This window comes from Ochlerotatus camptorhynchus, unplaced genomic scaffold (genome assembly GCF_037179485.1).
Source record: "Ochlerotatus camptorhynchus isolate MF236.1 unplaced genomic scaffold, CSIRO-AGI_Acam_v1.1 ptg000022l, whole genome shotgun sequence".
NCBI lineage: Eukaryota > Metazoa > Arthropoda > Insecta > Diptera > Culicidae > Ochlerotatus > Ochlerotatus camptorhynchus.
The window spans coordinates 483,543-505,652 of NW_027040514.1; the positions used below are offsets into that span (position 1 = coordinate 483,543).

The 22,110-nt window shown below is 42.0% G+C and overlaps 1 protein-coding gene across 50 annotated transcripts in view; it reads right to left on the reverse strand.

Moving 5' to 3' along the window:
- para (paralytic) overlaps positions 1 to 22,110 on the reverse strand; it is a 382,611-nt gene that overhangs the window by 305,102 nt on the left and 55,399 nt on the right. The window contains exon 1 of one of the 50 annotated variants that reach the window (XM_065226536.1): positions 224 to 539. The exons of the other annotated variants lie outside the window; for them this stretch is intronic. The gene's annotated coding sequence lies outside the window, so the exon portion shown is untranslated. Of the gene's footprint in view, positions 1 to 223; positions 540 to 22,110 lie in introns of those variants that run through there. 50 annotated transcript variants of the gene reach the window in all.

A 22,110-nucleotide genomic window follows, 5' to 3' on the forward strand; every position in this document is an offset into this window, starting at 1 on the left:
CTATTACCATTAGCATTTTCCCAATAAAAAAAAAAAACCGGGACTGGAAACAAAGGAAAATGCAACTCCCAGCTCAACCCGTTACAGTCCACGTAAGGTCACACAATTCTGCCAATCATCGTCATCGCCGACAACAGCAATGGCACCGAAAAGGAAATAGCTAGGTACCCACATACGGCTGAAAACCGTGCAAACACTTCTGTCGCAGCATAATATGCCTCACCCGAAAGTCGCCGTCGCCTTTGGCCACCACAGAGTTAATTATTCCACCACTCCACCAGCAGTCGCTCGTTCATTCACTGCACCAAAACGGCTTAAGCTTCTTTTTGACTTCTTTCCGCTTCTCGTCCACCCCCCACTCCGTTGACGATGGGAGTTGACGGATGACAGGTTGCAGTTTTGGTGGAAGAAATTCAGGAAATATGGATGAATGATGACACACTATTCCCAGCACAGCACTTATTTAGCCTAACTACGATGATCTTCCTGCCCGGATGGATGGATCAACAGCGCGCGAAGTGGGAGGAAAATTTTCACACAATTTCCTTCGGCTGACACTTTACTCTAGAACATTGCCTCTGCACTGCACTACTTTTGCACCACTTTCGGAAAAGCCATAATCAACCAACCGCACACACGACGAGAAACGGCCACCACGAGCAGGCAAAGTTTCCTTGAGGAGATGAAAACTCACCAGACTGCTGTGGACACGAATGAGCATGAGAGCGATGTCCTTTGGAAAATCTTACTCTCTGAGATTTACCAAAGAGACAGGCGAGAGAGCTATGTCTCGCGAGAGCAACTGAAATTACTAAAGCAATGTTATTGTGTACACATACAATGTTACATTGGCAAGGTTGTCAATGATTTTCACCAACCGATTGGTTTTCACACACAAAAATCACAACCTACTTTCTCTCTAAAGTCTAACCGTTTCTATTGTTCGCTCAATAGACTACAGAAAATAAACTCCGACAAAACACATGGTCAACCCAACTCGGCCGTCCTACGCTACACAATGGAAAAGGACCTACTCACGGACTTGAAACATTCGACTGGACGTCAGGGTAGCAGTTGGCACTGCTGCTTACCAATTTGTGAGAGTCCTCCGAATTCCTTCAGTTGCTTCAGAGGGACGAATTCCGGAGAGGTGTCCAAGGTGAGAAGAGAGAGAGCGAGTGTGAAAGCATGCGCCTTTGACTGTCAAATGTCATAAACAGAGTGGCACTCACCCATACCAGCGCTGTCACGTGTACGTCGCAGGTTGAGTGCCGCTGTTTCATACGGAACGGCACGTGCACTCAGATTGTCTGTACACAACAAGCGGGGGGATGAATTTCCGTGAGCATCAGACGGTGAAAGCTTTTTTTTCCCGTTCTCTCTTTCTCTCGGTATTCGTTTGCTCTGGAAAATTTCAGGATTGTGAGAGAAGAGAAAGAGAGAGAGCTTTGCGATGTCCTCCTTGTATGTCATCATCGTCGTCATCGTCACCGTCGTATTGCCTCATCATATTGCTCTGGTTGACTTTCCAACTTGTGGCCTTTCCACTGAAGCACGGTGATCACCACCACCGTCGTTGACTGCGGGAAAGCAGGAAGGGGATGGTGTTGGCAATATGTGCCCACGGGGAGAGATGGGCAAGTTCGGCTTGTGATGTCAGAAGGAATGGGTGATTCCCGGATGTATTTCGGTGAAAAGTGCGTCTTTTGATTCGATGAATTCAATCGTGTAACGTTGGGTTCACATACATGCGAACATTGCATTAATTACGACTTGGAAATGTCTCAGAATTACGGTTGGTAAAATCGGCTTAGTGAACGTGAGCCAGTTATGGCACTACTTAAAAATTTCTCCAGTTTTGGCATGCACCAGTCAAGGTGTAGGTAACGTTACTTACTTGATTTACTTGGGAAATTATAAGAACCTGCTTTTCGGGGATGTTGGAGGAAATGTCCGGAATAAGTCAAAAGCAGTTTTCGGGGGAATTGGAAGATACATCCAGGGGAAGCCAGACGAACAGTTGAAAACATTAATAAAATTGGTAAGCCACTTTCAAAGACTAAACTATAGGGACGAAACTTCAGGGGAGCATTTGAAATAATTTCGGACGAAAGTTGGAATAAACTTCCAAGGGAAGTGGGAAGAAACGTTCGTGCGATGTGGAAAACAAAATCGTAATATACTTCTTGGAGAAATCATATGATCCTTTCCGGAGAAGCCGGAAGAAATTTTCTGGACAAGATAACATAAATTTCCGGAGAAAATTGGAAGTCTCCAGGAAAAGATGGCAGGAATTTCCTGTGCAAGCCGGAAGACACTTCCAAAGGAAGTCGCAAGGGCTTCTGGAGAAATCAAAAGCATGTTTTTAGGAGAAGTCAGAAGAGTCTTCCGGGGGAAGCCAGTAACAATTTTTAAATAAAGAGGAATCAAGTAGGACGACCGGTGGAAGCCAAAAGATACTTTCGGGAGGGTCCGAACATTTGATAAAATCCCGGAGAATTTTAAACTTCAGGGAAAAATTGAAAGAAACTTTGCGAAATGATACAATTTTTATGAAGAACTATAAAATGAATAACTAGATCAAAAATTGTATTTGTTAAGGGCGTTTCGTCGAAGGACGTTTCGCCGAAAGTCATTTCTCCGAATGTCGTTTCGTCGAATGGGTCATTTCACCGAAGGTCATTTCGTCGAATGGGTCATTTCACCGAAGGTCATTTCTCCGAAGATCATTTCGCCGAAGGTCATTTCGCCGAAGAGCAAGCCATTTTCTACGATTTAAACTTTTCTCAAAGCTCAGTAAATTTTGAAATCAGTCTCGAAAAAAGGTTAAGAAGGAACGATTTGTTCAACTCGGACTAGCTATTAAAATGTAATGCGTCCTTCTTTTGATCATGACCAGTTCTTTCGAGTTGTACTGATTTCGTTATTTTATAAATAATCAATATTTATAGTAATGCTTCCTTCTTATAAACAAGAGCAGTTCTTTCGAGTAGTACTGATTTCGTTATTTTCTAAACAATTAATATTTTTGATTTACAGGAATGATTCCTGTTGATCCTTGATTTCAGTTTGATTCATGATTAAAATTCGACGAAATGACCCATTCGGCAAAATAACCCATTCGGCGAAATTTCTTTTGGTGAAATGTTCTTAGGCGAAACATCCTTCGGCGAAATGAAACAAACCCCCCCCCCCCCTCGGCATCCATAATTGACTGGGAAATGGAAACTGTATTGTCAATGTTTTGTTTTTTTCTCTTCTCATTATTACTTACATTTTGTATGTATATTCAGCGTTTGAAAAAATCAAACTTCTCACAATTCGCAGTACCAGAATGGTGAAAATAAAATAATCAAGTCACAATAAAATTATTAAGGTGATTCAGAAATTTAAAAATCTTTTAACTCTATCTGAATTATTTTCAATTGCAAATCAGTACAGGTTAATTTAGGTTAAATACAGGTTAACTTAGACTATATGTTTTGTGTTACTTTTGCGTGAAGTCAACGATTTACATAGTTGAAGATGCTAAATTCAAATAACAGACTAAAGTGGTAATTTTAATACGATAGATGAGAAGATGAAAGTATAGAGTTGATAGTTTCGTTAGAGTACGGCAGTATGAAAATTGTATATAGTGAGTAGAAAGCGAGCAACGACAACTTTTTAGGAAGGTACAAATCGGTTTGATCATCTCTCTTTACCAAACGTCCCTGTTGGAGAGGAATGGTGAGGGGTAATTCCTCCCGTCCACCACTGAGAACTTTTTCTGGAATACGCTTTGCATCTCTCGTTGAATTCTCTGGGTTGTAACAACCTTAGATTTTGAGCTACTTCTCCCAAGTAACACTTGCAACATCTTGCATGAAAAATAAAAAAAATTCCAGTTGTAAATAAGTTATATATTAATTGCTCTTAAAACATTCTGTTGTACGCGTCGTTGTATTGTTGTTTGTGAAGTATTCAATCTTTCTGACAAGTACTTGTTATCTTGAAGTTATAATTCGATATTGCATGTCTCAATTACCAGTTAATAACACATTTATAACTGATTGTATTTAGTGAAAACTGGCTAGCCTTATATACAACATGTTTTCATATGTCATTATTAGAAACATAAATATATCTGAGATATAACTTATTGATAACATGTTATTAATAAGTTATATTTCAGTTATACTCATGTTTCCAAAAATAACATATGAAAACATGTTGTATATAAGGCTAGCAAGTTCTCATAAAAAACAATCAGTTTTAAAAGTGTTATAAATAGGTAATTGAGAGTTGCCATACTTAATTATAACTTCAATATACGATAATGTTATGTTCTTGTTTTTCGTGTTATAAACATGTTTTGACAACAATTATGAAATTTCTCAATGCATTCTAAAAACTGCCCTACAATATGGCTGACCAATGAAGTAATGTATAGAATGAAAAAAACATTTAATTTGTGCTTTCAACATCACATGTACGTTTTGTAAAAGAGAAAAGTAAGATAATTAAAAAAGAAAGTTGATATTCTATTTGTTTTTGTTTTCTGCAAAGTTGGGGAATTTTATCCAGGATTTTGTATGCAGTTCAATTTATTATATTAAGTTTTTTCTAAGAGCCAATGAGTTTTTTAGTAGTAGAATGTATAGATTTACCATAAATTTGCAACCGCACAAATGTTTGCAGTACGGAAGGCACTTTATTCGCACGATAAAATTCCTCAGAAGAATAAGTTGTGTAAATTGATGATAAACAAATTCCATTCGTAGGAAGGATGAAACTAATTTACAACATGTCCAATACAGTAGGTTGCGTTATAGTCATAACTAAGTTGCGCAAGTTAAGCATATGTTATATATAGATCCCACCTCTTGCGCTTTTTTCGGTATAAATAGGTTGTATATAAGTGACTAGACGTAAATGTTTATCGCTGATATTGTCATAAATAAGTTATGTAAACCCGTTTATGACAAATTGTGTTGCTTGGGCTAAGTACTACTGAGCAATTCCACGCCAAATGATGAATAGATCAGACTCGACCTTCTTTGATTTGCATGAAACACTGCACAATTGTTAGTTATAGGCAATCATTCATTTTTGTGCTGAAATTCGGCCATGTTGGATCTTGCATAGCTTTTTTTTTCAAAATGGCGTATTTGTCATTTTTTCAATTTTCAATCGAAATGACGTTAGAGATAACATCAAAGGGAAAAATAAAGTCTTTCTAGAAAAAAAAAAACTACACGGTAAATCATTTTTAAGCAATTTTCAGTTAAAATATATAAAAAGTGTTAGAAACTCAAGGGGTGGTCACTCTACACACTTATTTTGTACCAAAGTTTTCTCAGTATGTCTCACGTGTGCCGCAGCTGTGCCAGCATTGAAGAGAGTGCCAGTCATCGTACTGACTTCTGTTTGCTTGTGAATAATGGCATGCTTGGCAACCTATTTAATGTGACAGTTCAAATGTAATTTTTGTTTTGAAGGAAGAACACAATAAGCAGTGGAATCCGAACCAAGGCGATGATCCAGAGGCTGGACAAACTGACCCAATTGGTGGATCCCCTCGAAAAGATGATGGAGTTCCAAAGCAAAGACAGCATCGAAACGCATCTGATGGCATTCGGAATTCACAGCCGCCGGCTGCTGCGAATGTTGAAATCGCTGGAACTCTTTCGAGGATCTAAATCGGTTGCGAAGATCAGAAGGCTAACTGGCATCGGTACACGGTACAGCGTGGATACACCATTTGAGGATGGCCAAGAATGCCACGAAAGTGTCATTCGTCAGTGGTTGCATGTGCCCGTGGAGCGACAGTCGGCGAAACTAAATTAAAACTAGCATATCAGAAACAAGACAGAGTAGCTAGTTGTGACGAGCCGTTTGTCTTCCTCATTCCTTCCTTGGCCATTTTTCATCTGCCGCATAAAGCTACAGTGAAACGAATATAATTTTTTCATATCATATCCGGTGAGTGTAATTATACATACGATTTTGATCATTAGCGATTACCCTGATTTTGTATGGCGTGGAATGAATTACTGTTCGGACAGCCTAATGTCTAAACCTGTGCACTGTTGGGGATTCAACTCGGTTTTGAGGAACGAAGCGAAAATTCTAGGTTGCGTTTCAAAATGTAATAATATTGATTTGTCAACAACAATGATTTGACACATGCGCTGAGCAGGCGTAGAGAAAGTACAGTGTTGCTAGTAGCTTAAAAGATCATGAATTTTTCTTAAGATTGGTGCCAAACTGTTCAATTAGCGTGCCCATGTGTGCCCAAATTTGATCTTGGCACACTGTACGGAGTGACCAACCCCTTGTAGAAACTTAAATAAAGCAAAATATCCTTGTTCAATATGTATTTTTTTTTATAAAAAGCTTAAATATTGAAAACCTTGGACACTTACTAATTTACAAAAATCTTTGCAGAAGAGCTTTTGGTCAAATTTTTGAACTTTTTTCTCTATGGACTTTTTATTAACACGAAAAAAATCCGGACACGCAAATGTTTTTGCGTGTTTAAAAATGCGTTTTATTTTTCATAGTTCAATGTAACATTAGTAGGTATTATGTTTATTGTAAGACCATTTTTTTAGTCTTCCTTCTTACCATAGGCCATTGCTCGAATGGTTCTTCGTACACGGCCCATCATCTGTTGCACGAGCCCTGTTCCCACTTCTTTGGCCGCCAAATTCAATTTCCGCTTGATATCCTTAAGGTCAGTTCCACCCTTTTTCTTCAGTATGTGATTCACAATTGACCAGTATTCCCCAATTGGCCTTAGTTCCGGAGTATTGGCCGGATTCACTGGGAACCACTCTGACGCCATTTTCACTGTACCACTGTTTGGTGGAATTTGAGTAGTGGCAGCTCGCCAAGTCCTCATGCTGCTGCAGAAAAGGCAGTAGCCTCTGCCGTAGGCACTCCTCCTGGTGAATTTGCTGGTTCATGGTCCCAAAAGTAACGAAAGTTTCGCTTTTCAGCCCACAACTGCAGATTACTTGCCAGACAAGGAACTTTTTGGGGAATTTGGACTTGTTTTTGATTTTACATTCTTCCGGGGCACTCTTCCGGTCAACCGAGGTATGAAATTCCTTCCCCGGAATTTGATCGAAAACTGCCGGAATTTTCGATTCGAGCGTGCAGGATCGAATCACGACGTGCTTGCTCCGGTGGAGCCATGATGTAAACAAATTAACTTATCCTGACAACCAATGCCTACTGTGATTCTATACACTCTTAGCTTGATTCAGTGAAATTTTGAAAACTTTTATTTAAAACATACCTTAATGGCAGCGTTTTTAATGTGTCCGGATTATTTTGTGTTCAACCTTTAGGTATCGGTGGTTCGGAGCTGTTCATAAACTACGTAGCCCATTTGGGGGGGATTACAAATGTCAGGGTCTAGCGGCACCGGTGGTGTAGTGGTAAGCGTGATTGCCTCTCACCCCAGCAGGCCTGGGTTCAATCCCAGTCGGCGCCGCCGGGATGTTCTGAGGCATAACATCTCTGATCACGCCGTTGGTCCCCGGTTCATGAGTTTATGGGTCGATAGGGTCAGTAGCATTGGTGCTCAGCACGGAAAACAAGATCGACGGAAAACAAATCAAAGGGAAAAAAAATGTCTAGGTCCATACAAATTTAAAAAAAAAATGTATGGACGATTGTCTACTCGGGGAGGGGGGGGGGGTCTAAAACCTCTAAAAATCGACATACGTAGTTTATGAACAGCCCCTTAAGTACCATTTGACTTCTAATTGTTTACTTTAACTTAACTGCTCTGCTACATAGAAGGTTGCTGTCTTTGGAAAAGTTGTTCAGGTGAATACAAAAAATTCATTATTTTCTTGTTATGTTCCAGCTGGAATTATGCGTCTGCCTTCAGTTTTAATTGTAATTGCCGTTACTTGGGAAATGGTGACTACACAAAGCACAAATTTGATTCTGTCAATCGCCCATATTCTTGTCTTCGTTCGAACCGTTTGAACCTGGGAGGGAGAAGCAGATAGCACACACGGAATTTATTTTATAGCTTGTTCTTCTTGTCATGAAAATGTGTGCCATTGAATTCAAATCAAAATAGGCGTAGCAAAATAGCCTGTTTTGCTTTGAGCGTGTGGTGATTGTTTGAGATTGACCAGTGTGCAGTGAGAAAATGTACTTTTCTGTTCTGTATTTTATCATACATACCACTAAATAGTTTGACAAAAACCTTGGTTAATGGTATTTTTCAATATTGATTTGTGCATATTCAATGAATGCATTAAAAAAAAACTATGTCCCATTGAAGAAGATAGCTGGAAACGACAGTTTGTCATAAATTACTTTACACAAGATTGCAATACCGCCTTGTGTATTCTTGTTCGACTGTAAGTAAAGCATCATCAAACTGCGTGGCTCCCAATGACGGTTCGTGACAGCTTGATTCTGGCTCCTTTTGGCGTTCATATTTCTCGAGTCTGCTTCTCCCTCCCAGGTTTGAACCATATAAAATATTTTTTATTGTATGGTTCGAACGTAAACAAGAATATGGGTGAATATCTCACGAAATATCCCAAGTAACATTGCAAGTTTTATCGAGGTTTTAAAGCATCCTACAAGTCTAAATCATGGTCTGCAGAACGCTCATAAAACCAAAATTGTTACTTGGGATGCAATCTTTCTCGAAAGAAAAGAGGGCAAAGAATTCTAAAAACTCAAGGGGTGGTTACTCTACACACTTATTTTATGCCTCTTTTTTTCTCAGAGTGCCACAGTTGTGCCGGCAGTGTCGAGAGTGCCAGTCATCAGACTTAAAGAGGCGACATCTTATCCATTTGACAGGTCTTCTGCTCGATTGGAATGACTTTTCCTATGACTTTGACAGATAATCGATTGTTCCAATTCTGACATGTCGTCTCTTTATAAATTCAGGCTCTTTAATCAGACTGACTTTGTTTGCTTGTAAATAGTGGCGTTCTTGGCAACCTGGTTAATCTGACAGTTCAAATGTTTTGACGAAGGCGAGGAAACAAGCAGTGGAATCCGATCCAATACGAGATCCAAGACGATGATCCAGAGGCACCCCAGCAGGAAAAACTCATACCGGACGAACTGGCCCGAGCGGATGATCGAGTCCTTGCGACCGCTGTTTGACCTTGGCAAAAGGAATATCGAAACGCATCTGATTGCATTTTAAATATATGTACACTCACAGGGCAAGCTGCTGCTGTTGAAATCGCTGGAACTCTTCTCAACGATACCTGACAGCGAACCGGGACAACGTGCATACATGGTTTAAGGTGGCCAAAACCTATTCCCGCTTGCGTTCAGTGCCTTTAGAACAACCATGGTAAAATAAAAGCCAATTAAAATTAGCCGAGCCGGTTAATAATTGTTCAAACTAAAACACAATACAGAGTACCTAGTATTTTAGGGCCGATTATTTTCGGAGAACTTCGAGATTAGGGCGTAATTGCTTTTGTAAACAAACACGTCATTTGCCAATTTCTCGCGAATTAAAGCTCAATCTCAAAAACTAACAACACAAACAGGTATAGGAATGATTCCTCTATCATTTGGTATAGTTTGTTTGCGAGATTGTTCTTTTATTCACGAGAAATCGGCGATGGACGTGTTTGTTTACAAAAGCAATTACGCCCAAATCTCAAAGTTGTCCGGATTTTAATTTCGTTCTGTAGGGATACAGTAAAACTGACGCAATTTTGGCATGTTTTTTTCATATCAACCTATTACAACTGATGCTTTGTGGAATGTGGATGGAACGAAGTTGATTATTAGCGGTTGGTTTTGGTCTGCCTTGTGGAGAATGAATTACCTACTGCTTCCAACAGGCATTAGGATGTGCGCTGCTGGGGAATATGTACTCGGTATTTTAGGATCTATGGTGGGACTTGGCCGAAAATTCGTGGTTATGGTTCCCCGAATCCATAGATTGGAATGTGTTTACAAGAATTACTTGAAACATGCGTGGTGCAGGCGCAGAGATAGTACAGTGTTGCCAGTATCTTCAAAGGTCATGACAATTTCTAACCATGAGTGCCAAATAGTGCCAACGAGTGTGCCCAACTGGCCGGCGCCAGTGGTGTAGTGACTGCTTCCTCACCCCAATGGGTCTGCGTTCAATCCCTGCCGAGGTCGGTGGGATTTTTCTGAGGCATAAAAATCTCTGGTCACGTCCTTCGGAAGGGAAGTAAAGCCGTTGGTCCCGGCCCATGTGTGTTTGAATGGGTGCGATATCCTACGCAGGTGTGTGGAAACTACCTTCTTGCACATTCGATTGCCGTTAAGGGATGGCAATTGATGTCCGTCGGTGAATGGCACTAGATTGCGGAACAGAGGTCGACTTTAAAAGGATGAAGGAATGAAGAAGAAGAAGAAGAAGAAGAAAAAGAAGAAGAAGAGTTTGTCCAACTGTGTTTTTGGCACACTGTGCGGAGTGACGAACCCTAGGGGCAAGACGGCTGTACTCAGAGTTAATATTTTCACAGCGAGTAAATTTGAGTAACTCATATTTGCTCAAAAGTGATCAAAGCAGTGTCGGAGTGATCCTATCGGTATTTTATTTTGTATTCTTGCAACAAATACTCATTAATCCGTGTGTATTTCTGTTCAGTGTAAATTTTTACTCTTATATGCGTGGTCTCTACTATGGTGGGACAATAAAGTTGAAAATCAGAAAAAAGATATTTCTCGATTACTTTTTCAAAGGGATGTATCAGTTTTTGTAAACAATCCATTTGATCGCCGATTTGGCGCAACTGGTAGCTCGCACACGCTTACTAACACCACTAGCAGGTAGGGGAAAATTTTCCCTATCTAATGGTAGCATTAGCATGCGTGGGAGAGCTTCCAGTTACGCCAAATCGACGATCAAATGCATTGTTTACAAAAGCTGATACATACTTTTGAAAAAGTTATCGAGATTTCTGATATGATTTCGAGAAACGAACCCGTTATTTGGCGTGATTTATGATGGGTTGCCAAGGATGTATTATTCTAATTGTTAATTTCACCAAAAATGAGTTGAGAATTCTAGTTTTAATTGTTCTGATAGAACAGTAAATTTGTATATGTGACTAAATAATGATCTTTCCATCAGTCCCGGTTTAAAGTTAGTGAAAAGGTTTTAATATTAACAGATGCCCTTCATGGAAACTGCAACTCCTCAATGATTATTGCTCTCCACAGTCGCGAGTGAAACACGATGCGAAGGAAGATAAAAAGTACTACTATCAAAAACTTCGGTTTTCATTCGTGGGTAATACAGTTCTGGAATCACAAAGCCGTAGTCTTTCATCCATCCCACGTGAAGTGAAACTTTTATGGGGCACTGAAACATTTTGAATCTTGTTAGTGGGTATGTAATGTGCCAAAATGTTCACCATGGAACGCCTACCATGTGCATTATCAAGACGTTAAATTATGGTACAACTCTGGGTACAACTCCATGTTCACTTGAAAATCCAATAATTATCATCGTCAACCAATAATAAGTATATACAGATTTGCATGCTGCGATATATAATGTTGTTGAATGATGGACGTAGATTTTCCTCGTCAAACGCTAAGAGGAAGAGGAGACAACTGGCTCCCACTCTTTTGTCTCTATATCTATATCTATCTCTATATATATATATCTATCTCTATCTATATCTATCTATATCTTAATCTATCTCTATCTTTAGCTTACGCACTTCAAATCGGCCAATCACGAGCTGGTTCACGTTTGACAGAAAAGTCGTTTATTTTTGCCCCCGCATTGTCTCCTCTCCCTCTTAGGTCAAACGTCTTTGCTTGACAATCGTGAAATGCACACAAAACAAACAGGTTGCTATGTCATCGTGTATTGTATATTGAGCAACTCTAGTTACTCAGAGTTACTCAAAATTTACTCCAGTATGGCTCATTATCAAAAGCTGTCTTACCCCTATGACGAACCCCTTGTGAAAACTGTAACTTTAACTAGAAGTATATGTTGTCTATAAGGGGTTTAATCCATTTTATTGGGAGTTTAATATACTACAATGAAACTATCAAGTTGACATTCCATTTATTCAATTAAAAGGGTTGCTATAAGCACAGACAATAATAACCAGAGTTTGAGTTTATTTAAATAAGTTTTAGTTGAAAGCCACCTGCCTGCCACAGGAAGAGAGTAGGCTGTGCGTGTGTTCGCACCTGACGTTTGTTTTTTTCCGTGGAGTTTTTTTTTATCTATAATCGGTTGCTGATCACGCCATAAACAGGCCCAGGAGACAATTTCTGGTTCCTCATTCTAGGTCCCTATTTTTTGCCGCTGAGAAGCTGTTCCGAAGCCAAGTAGAACCTCCACGAGGCGTCCCATCATTCGTTGAGTCGCAGCGTTGAACCTGACTATTGGCCACGAAAAGGCTTGCCAATGCACATCAAAAATCGACTACATACATCCGAACATTTGTTTACCTCAAATCCCAGTAACGTTGGGAGATCACTTTTTTGTGGTGCCTTACTGGTATAAGATCTACCACCGATCCCTAGTCGTGACAACTTCAAACTAGGGAATCAAGATTTTCCAGTAATCAAAGGATCACATTTTAGTCCTTGTTACTTTTTATGACTTGATAATAGTGACAAGACTCGGGTAGTGACCACCGCGCCGTTATGCATTTCTATATTGTATATTTCAAATCAATCAAAAATATTATATGTTCATAGAAATCACAAAATCCTTTTCCATTTGTCCTGCTCCTTTTCTTTTCTCTTTTCTCTTTTCAGAAAGCGAGTAATGGCGCTATAGCCATAAGTCATAAAAGGCTACGGAAAGAGTTAGTGTTCATTCCTCAAACCGTCAGAAGAAAATGGAGCATCACTTAACCTTTCTAGCTTCGATGCTTCCCATGACCAACCAATCATATAATTACCAAAATTGGAACGTGCGGTACGAGATGTCCACGTTTTATCCATTTATTAGATTCTGAAGCATCGTGTTTAAATCTTCGGTTTAAACAGGCCCGATGCTCTCTGAATCATCTAGCCCCTTAAATGCTGCACAGTAGGCCTGGCCGTTTTGATATGTGTGACGCATCTTCGATTTGAAACATATATCAAATAGACAAGAAAAATGATGTAGGTATATATATTATATTCCAGGATGCTTTCAAGAACTGGCTGTGTTGGTGTTAGATTAGATTAGATTAGATTAGAAAGCCACTTGTCTGTCATAGTTCTGCATCATACAGAGTTTTGGTCAGGTGCACTTTGATTTCTAGAGTTGATGTTTCATGAAGAAACTTAAGTGAAGATCTTCAGAACGTTATTATGAAGAAAAAAATTATTTTTTAAGATTTATTCAATAACCGCCCAGTTTAAACAATTGATTTCTAACCATATATTCTGTAATCAATATATTATTGAATGGAGCAGCAACAATAATATCGTAGTCCTACGTCAAAAATACGGTCGTGCTTTGGACACAACCCTTAACTTTATATTAAATCCTAAATTGAGGACAGGTACTTTTGCAATGGACTCGGGGTAAAAGGGAGTAGAGAGGGTCACCCGAAAAAAACAAGACAACTTTGACACCAAAAGAACAACCTAGGCAAATCGATTCCCCTTGGGAGAGACTCGCTTCAAACATCACGCGATCAGCATAAACATATTTGAAACTATAGCCCAATTGCCTAATTTCACATGACTCAACTCAGGGAGGCTCCAAACTTCCCAGGGCGTCTATTCAAAAAGTTTTGTTTTCTCTCGAAAACAACGGATATCGCGTGCACACACAACACGCCCATCTCCCACGGGAGAATGTAACATCTCCCCCTGCCCCCTTGTAGTGTACTTTGGCAGCGGCAGCGGAACACAAAACGTGTTGATCCATCCCGACATATGTAGGGGTAGCTGTCCTCACGGCGACGACGATGACGACGCGGTGCCAAGCATTAACTGCTTTCTGGGAAGCGACGACAGCTACGGAGAACTTCTGCGTCTGAGCGGTAATTATTTTCGCTAAATTAGTTAATCAGTTTGCCATGTAACTACGTTTATAGTGTTTTTCTCTCGCTTCAGTTCGATTTCTGGGACCTGGGCTGAGTTTCGAAACCACTTTTGGTCAACGCATTCCACGCGTAGCGACGAAGCGACGTCCAACTGTATTGACTGTGTTTCGCGGGAAATTTGAGTTGATTTATGTGCTTGCTGTTTTAGCAATTTTGCTTTCGGGGGATTCCACATCGCGCGCCCGAAGCCAAAGTCAATAAACTAATGGTGATAGTTCTAATTGGATGCCTTTCAGAGGGTAGATAAACAATATCATAATTCCAAGGAAGTGAGTCACCGTGCGTCCCCATTGAACCCATTGTCATCAAGCAAACCCGTATGCATTTTCCAATCCCCATTCATCAACGAGACAAAGCAGAACAAAGTTACAATGCATTCAAAGCACACAAACCACAATGACAAGTACCTACCCCAAAGGGGACAGAGCTTGCTACTGATGTGACAGAGGGACTGACGAGTAAACAGGAAATGTCATCCTCGAGGTTCTTTCTTCCGATATTAGATCTATTCATACATTACACGTCAACTGATTGGGGCCTCCCTTAGCTCAGTCGGTAAAGGCGCAGCTGTAAAGCAAGACCATGCTGGAGGCGGCTGGGTTCGGTTTCCGGTCCGGTCTAGGAATTTTATGGGATTGGAAAATGTATACCACACAATAATACTGCTGCAAATGTGGTACTGGCTTAAAGCGAATTCCTTTATTATTCAGTTCCAACCTGGATCGGGTATCAAGATTTGACAAACGTCAGTTTGATCGTTTGTTTTTCAAACGCTATTAGAAAGCTCTCATTGAACAACTGTGGAAGTGCTCAAAGAACACCACGTTGAGAGCCGGCATAACGTCCCAGTGGGGACGTAATGAAACCAAAGAAGAAGACGTCAACTGATTTGCAAAACGAGGCGCGAAGGGAAAAACGTCAAACGAACAACACAAAAGCATTGCGTAGGCGTCTCGATATGCTGCAGTTACGTCTTCGTCGTCTTCGTCATCGACCGGGAACACGAGTTGAACGGGTGCAACCCGGTGGTGTGCATGGATGGAAGGGGCGTCGTCGTCGTCGCCGTCGAGTGGAAATCGTTAGCAATAATTGTGCCTTTTTGCTTCACATCGTCCTGCCCCGTTTCTTGGTGGGAACGGATGGCGTGAACGCATTATCAAGAAACGGGGGGAATGTGGTGAACACACACACACACACACATCCAAGCGTGACAGTTTCATTTTTCCCTTGCCCGGATATGAAACTGCACTGCGTGGGTGTCAATGCCAATTCAGTGTTTGTTATTCGATTCTGGATGCAAGGGCTTTTACGTTCATTTGTGGTAGCAATTGAGTTCTTTGTGGAAGCTGATACCTTTACAAATTGACACATTTCGCTACGAGGGATGTCTGTTAGTTTAAACAATAATCATAACAAGCACAGCTACTAAGGATAACACTATTGAATAACATAGCAAACCACGGGTGAAATCTTCCTCTTCTTAGCAGCTTTGACGCTCTTACGAAAGCTTGTGTGTGCGTTTGAAGCACTATGACAGTTATTTATTGAGAGCTTTTTATGCCCAACCAATGCAGGAATTTGGCTATTGTGGTAAATGCACAATAGCGTGCTTTATTTTGAAAAACTGCAATCATATAACACAGACAAACACACAGACATAACTCTCGTAAGTTGGTCATCGAACACGTATTTAACGTTTCAAATTCCAATTCCAAGTTCAAGATCTAGAAAAATTTCAAAGCGCCAGAATTTTAAAAAATAGGGGAATTGGATGTATTGGATTGGCCTAAATGCCCCTAATTTGAGCCCATACATAAATTCAGCAATCGACCTAATGTTCAATAGCGACCAAAAATATCCCTATGACGCGTTCAGATAAAATTGATACATAGAAGATTTTTAACGACGGGCCCAATCTAAGATCCCTAGGCCAACATTAGAGTCATTTCCCCTATATACGATTTATTTTCAGTTCTAATCTTGAAATCATACCGAAGTTTGGTATTCCGAATACGTCTGTTAGTTTTAGAACTTGAAGACTTCTCATGTTCCATGTCTTTTTTTCAACTAGTTCGTTCATTTGGAAGGCTCAATCACGTTAGCTTTACGGAGCCGATAGTTCATTGTTCTTTGTTTGTAACAAAATTCACTTAATTCTATGTCTAGTAGGAGTTGGGCCGAATACTCGCGGCTTACCCGTAGTTAGAGAAGAACATTGTCGAAGGATAGGATCACGGCAGGAGCTTGGGGGTAAGGTTTCGTTGGCTCTTCAGGGCATTGTCACCAGTATGAACGGTAGTGAGGTTCTAGTTTCACCTGGAGTTCGACCGGCTATGGTAACCAGTGGGCGAAGATGAGACTCATCGAGACGGGGGGACAAGACAAACAAAAACTATTAAAGAGATCCAAAAGACAAAGGAATTAAATTCTTATGCTCAACGCCAGGCCAGCTACGGATGCTGGAGCTTTTCGACAAGCTCTGGCTCACCAACTTGTATCCAGCATCGTGGAAAGAGAGCTTGGTCATTCCCATCCCAAAAGCCAATGAAACAACCCGTGAAGCTAGCAAGTTCCGGGGAGGTCCTCAAGAGTGCCAACGATAGCGGTCTTCACACCGAGATCGTCTCGCTGGATATATCGAAGGCCTTCAACAGGACGTGGACGCCTCCCGTCTTAGAGCAGCTTGTCAACTGGGGGTTGTGTGGACCGATCGCTCTTTCAGAGTCGCAGTAGGCAACACGAGGTCCCAGCTTTTCAGATAAGAGACGGGCGTCCCACAAGGTTCAGTTATTGCCATTACCCTCTTCCTTGTGGCCATGAACGGAGTTTTCGGAGGACTGCCGAAAAATGCTTACATTTTCGTGTATGCAGACGATGTACTTATCGTAACTACCGGCCCAACAGCAGCACGCAACAGGATCAAGGCCCAGGCAGCAGTCTCCGCTGTAGCCAGGTGGGCCAGCGCGGTAGGTTTCCAGCTTGCGGCCACCAAAAGCGTCAGGTGCCACATGTGTCCAACCCGGCACCGTGTCAGCGGGCCACCTATTAAAGTTCAAAGCCAGCCCATACCACTGAAGAAGACGGTCCGTATTCTGGGGGTACTTGTTGACCGGTCCCTCAACTTCGAGCAGCACTTTAAAGCGATCAAGAACAACTGCCGCAGTAGGATCAACTTGATCCGCACTATCTCTCGCCCCCACCGGTCTTACAATCGTGACACTCGTTTCCGGGTTGCAAGAGCCATCATCGATAGTCGCCTACTGTACGGTCTTGAGATGACGTGCATCGCCACCGAAAAGCTCGTGCAGATACTAGCACCAACTTTTAACACCTACGTTCGGATTGTCTCCGGTCTTCTTCCGTCAACGCCCGCCGAGGCCGCATGCATCGAAGCGGGTATTCTGCCCTTCCGCCATCGTATAACCGTAGCAATTGCAACGAAAGCCGCTGCCTTTACCGCAATGACCTCCGGAAATGACAGGATCTTTCTCCTCGATGAGGGGAACAGACTTCTCCGCATGACTGCCAATTAGGAGCTCCCCCCAGTGGCCAAGGTCCTCTGGTACGGAGACAAAAGTTGGCGCATACCTCCACCAAAAATCGATAGTCGGATAAAAAGCAGGTTCAAGGCTGGAGATAACTCTGCAGCACTGAAGAGAACAATAACCGAACTGCTAGGCTCGGACTACCCAACCCATGCCCACATATACATAGACGGATCGCTTTCCCGAGCCGGGGTCGGAATTGGAGTAGCCGGAATTTCAGCACCGATGAGTAGCAGCCTACCGCAACAATGCTTGGTTTTCTCCTCCGAAGCTGCGGCCATCTTTGTTGCCGCTACAACACCCTCGGACCGGCCCATACTGGTGCTATCCGATTCGTACAGCGTGATACAAGCCCTTACATCGGAGACCATGACTCATCCCTGGATACAGGGTATTGTGGAGGCTACTCCTCCGAACACGGTGTTTTCCTGGATCCCTGGGCACAGCGGTATCCCAGGAAACATCGAAGCCGACAGCCTGGCAGGGTATGGACCAGCTGGCCCCCGTTACACCGACGAAGTGCCACTACAGGACATAAAGCGATGGATAGTCAGCAAAATGTGGGAAGCCTGGGAAGCTGAGTGGTGCCAATCCCAATTCCACTTCATCCAAAGAATCAAAGGAACGACGAGCAAGTGGACGGATATGTCGAAACTACGGGACCAGAAGGTGGTTTCTCGTCTTAGGATAGGCCATACAAGGATCTCACATAGTTTTGGTGGGACGCAGCTCCACAGAATGTGCTAAAGGGTTATACGGTCAAAATTTGGTCAAGGGAAAACGCGTGTAAATCGGTGAAATCGTTTATTTAAAAAATCAAATTAAATTTCTTTTTCAAGTTCAATTAGTATAAAATTCAGGAAAAATATTCAGTTAGGCTTCCGCTTTTCCAAATCCGAATTGCCGGGCCTTACGCTTGACCCCTGCCATCAGATTTTGTACAGCCACCTTGTCCACCTTCTTCGCCGCAGAAAGCCAGTTTGCCTTGAACTGCTGCTCGCCCTTAGCAGTTTTTTTGGTCTTCTTTAGGTTCCGCTTGACAATAGCCCAGTATTTCTCAATTGGGCGGAGCTCTGGCGTGTTGGGAGGGTTCTTGTCCTTGGGAACCACCTGCACGTTGTTGGCGGCGTACCACTCCATGGCCTTTTTACCGTAATGGCAAGATGCCAAATCCGGCCAAAACAGTACGGAACAACCGTGTTTCTTCAGGAAAGGCAGCAGACGTTTATTCAAACACTCTTTCACGTAAATTTCTTGGTTGACAGTCCCGGAAGCTATAAAAATGCTGCTTTTCAAGCCACAGGTACAGATGGCTTGCCAAACCAGATATTTCTTTGCGAACTTTGACAGTTTCATGTGCTTGAAAACATCTGCTACCTTTCCCCTTCCTTTTGCCGTATAAAACTCCTGTCCCGGAAGCTGCTTGTAGTCGGCTTTGACGTAGGTTTCGTCGTCCATTACCACGCAGTCAAACTTCGTCAGCATCGTCGTGTACAGCCTCCGGGATCGCGCTTTGGCCGTCGTATTTTGTTTATCATCGCGATTTGGAGTCACTACCTTCTTGTAAGTCGATAGTCCGGCTCGTTTTTTGGCTCGATGCACGGTTGTAGACGATACACCCAGCTTATTTGCGGCATCTCGGAGAGAGAGGTTAGGGTTTCGCTTGAAACTACGGGCAACTCTCTTTGTCGTCTCAGCGGCTTCCGGTTTTCGATTTCCCCCCGATCCAGACTTCCTGGCTGTCGACAAACGTTCCCCAAACACTTTAATTACATTTGTAACGGTTGATTTGGCAACTTTTAGCGATTTTGCCAACTTTGCGTGCGAGTAGCTCGGATTTTCGCGATGCGCGAGCAAAATTTTGATACGCTGCTCTTCTTGCTTCGACGGCATTTTGACAACTGAAGAGTGAATTCCAAAATCAAAATAGGAGCAACATTCTACACACACACACACCTTCAAAATGAGGGGTGTTCAGGTTTTTTAAATGCAAAATTGAAAGAAATACGTCAAGTTGATATTGACCAAATTTTGACCGTATCACCCTTTACGTTTGCGGAACCACTGCATCGGTGGAACACATCCTATGCCTGTGTCCGCAATACCAACAACTAAGGGAGCAGTACGCACTTCCCAACAGCATTAGGGACATACTGGGCGACGAACCTTCCACTTTAGCGACAGTTATTTATTTCCTCAAGGACGCTGGGTTATACAACAACATTTAGGTCCTTTTAACTTTCTTTTGGCTGACGGTACATCTCTACCGGACGGGGGATTACCCCTCCTACGGTGGAGCTCCGATCTCTTTCAAAACCCTACCTAACTTTGATGTACCAGATTGTTTTTTTTTTCTTCTCGTTGCCTGTATTGTTAGTCTTTTTTCTGGTATCTGTTTTAATTGCTACTCAAAAACATGTGAATTGTAAGCCAACTCCGTAACAAAATTTGCTGGCAGAACCCCCCTCTGGGGCCTCCTATTTTATAGAGATGAACTAGCCAACGGCTAAAAATCTCTCTAATAAAGTTTAAAAAAAAATTCTTATGCTAGACATTTGAAGAAACACATAGACCGACTGCATATAGCAGATATCGTGAGTTTCCAACACGTCTCTGATAGGAACATAGGGTTGTCTTCCTTGGGCCTCGAGGGTATTCAAAAGTCGCTCTCTGGCGACGTAATTATCCGTACATTGCCAAACTACGTGATCGATGTCATCGTAACCGTTTCCACACCGACAGATATTGCTGTCCACGAGGTTTATTCTATTGAGATGAGCATCTAGCGAGTAGTGGTTGGACATAAGTCTACTCATCACGCGAATGATGTCACGACATAAGCACAAGCCTTTAAACCACGCTCTCGAAGAAACATTAGGAATAATTGAATGGAACCACCGTCCAAGATTTCCAGTGTCCTAATCGGTTTGCCAACTCGAAAGGGCTCTCCATGTCTCATTAATGTATTAAATTATTCCAAATCCTGAACCTTTATTTCCAGGATATCCAGGACCTTATTTTCTGATTCAGAAATCTTATAACAGTTTTGACATTTTGAACTAGTCTAACATTTTTCGAATATTTACTCTAGAGAAAAGCATTTAATTAAATGAAATGGCATCAATCCTGCAACAAAATTTTTGTAAAATATGTTCAATAAGTTGATTTGCCATATTGCCCCACTTTCCCCTAAATATTTTTCGATAAAAATGTGACCGGATCGAACTGTGTGTAAGCTAATAGAGGCCCCCATTTGTAAATTCATTCAAAAAGTACGCTCAGCATGGTTTGAAAATAACAAAAATTATTGAAATGGAAACTTTCCATCCAAACCGAAAAAAATTATACCACAACAAAAACAGCATCGACATCCACCCAAGTTCACTTTTCCAGCTTGCAGCCAACTTTCCCGCCATAGAGACTGTGAGCTCCCATGCAACGTGGGTGGAAATAAATTGTATCATGCTCGATTTGTTACATAATCCCTCCCTCGTCATCTAATACGAGTGCTCGCTCAATGCTTTCTTCCAATAGCACCCAGTCAAGAACGATTCAGTGCTGCTATTGTTGGCTTTGTTCCGCATGAGGGCCCCCGAGTCCTTGAGCTGTGCTCGGTTCGGAAAATAATAACCCACTTGTCCCCGGTATGACTGGAATGAGCCAACGATCCGGGACATGCCCAGTAAGTGGTCAATTTATGCGGATTTGACACCATGGCATCCGTTCATTGTGGTGGGTGCGCCGCCTTCGCACAAACACAAACACCATACGTACGGAATCCCATTGTCTGTTTCGTTGGATTTCGCATTTATTTCCAACGATTCACCGCACCGAAAGTGGACCAACGGCGGCCACCTAATCGCTTGGAGAGCGCTTGCGAAAAGCCTCAAATCCTCCCCCAAGGCTGCTTCTTCAAGGCTTGCAGTTCAATCAGATCGAATGTGGAGTAGAACATGGGAGATGGCGAGAAAAATGACGGCATCGGCTTGGTGGAAAAAAAAAAAACCTGTCAGCATACATGGGAAAAGCGGAAAGCTAATCAGCGATAGAAGGCTATTCAGGCCGCACCGATATGCCTGGGGCTAGCAGCAACATCAACAAAGGGATGACCCTTTTTTTCCTAGCGTTTTGAGAGGGTTCGGAAAACTCATCACCCCACAGAATAGTTCGACGACAATATGGTCGGAAAAGTGGTTCATCAGGAAGATAAGATCTGCTTGGTTCTTTTTCTCCCTAATGGCTTAATACGTTCCTGCTGAAAGTTAAAGATATATTTCATATCATGAATCCTTAAAAATTGCTTCTACTGTTTTAGAATTCACAATACAAGCACGGTAAAGTAAATCTCTTCTTCATAATTGCCAGCTTCCTATGGACTGGCAAACCACCGCCGCCAAACATGTACTCAACCACGGTGAAGGTCAGCTTTCTAATCACATATTCTAATGCATGCATAATAGGAAGCACTTTAATGTGTTTAATTATACGACAAAACCCCCTCAGACTAGCGACAGACTCGATTC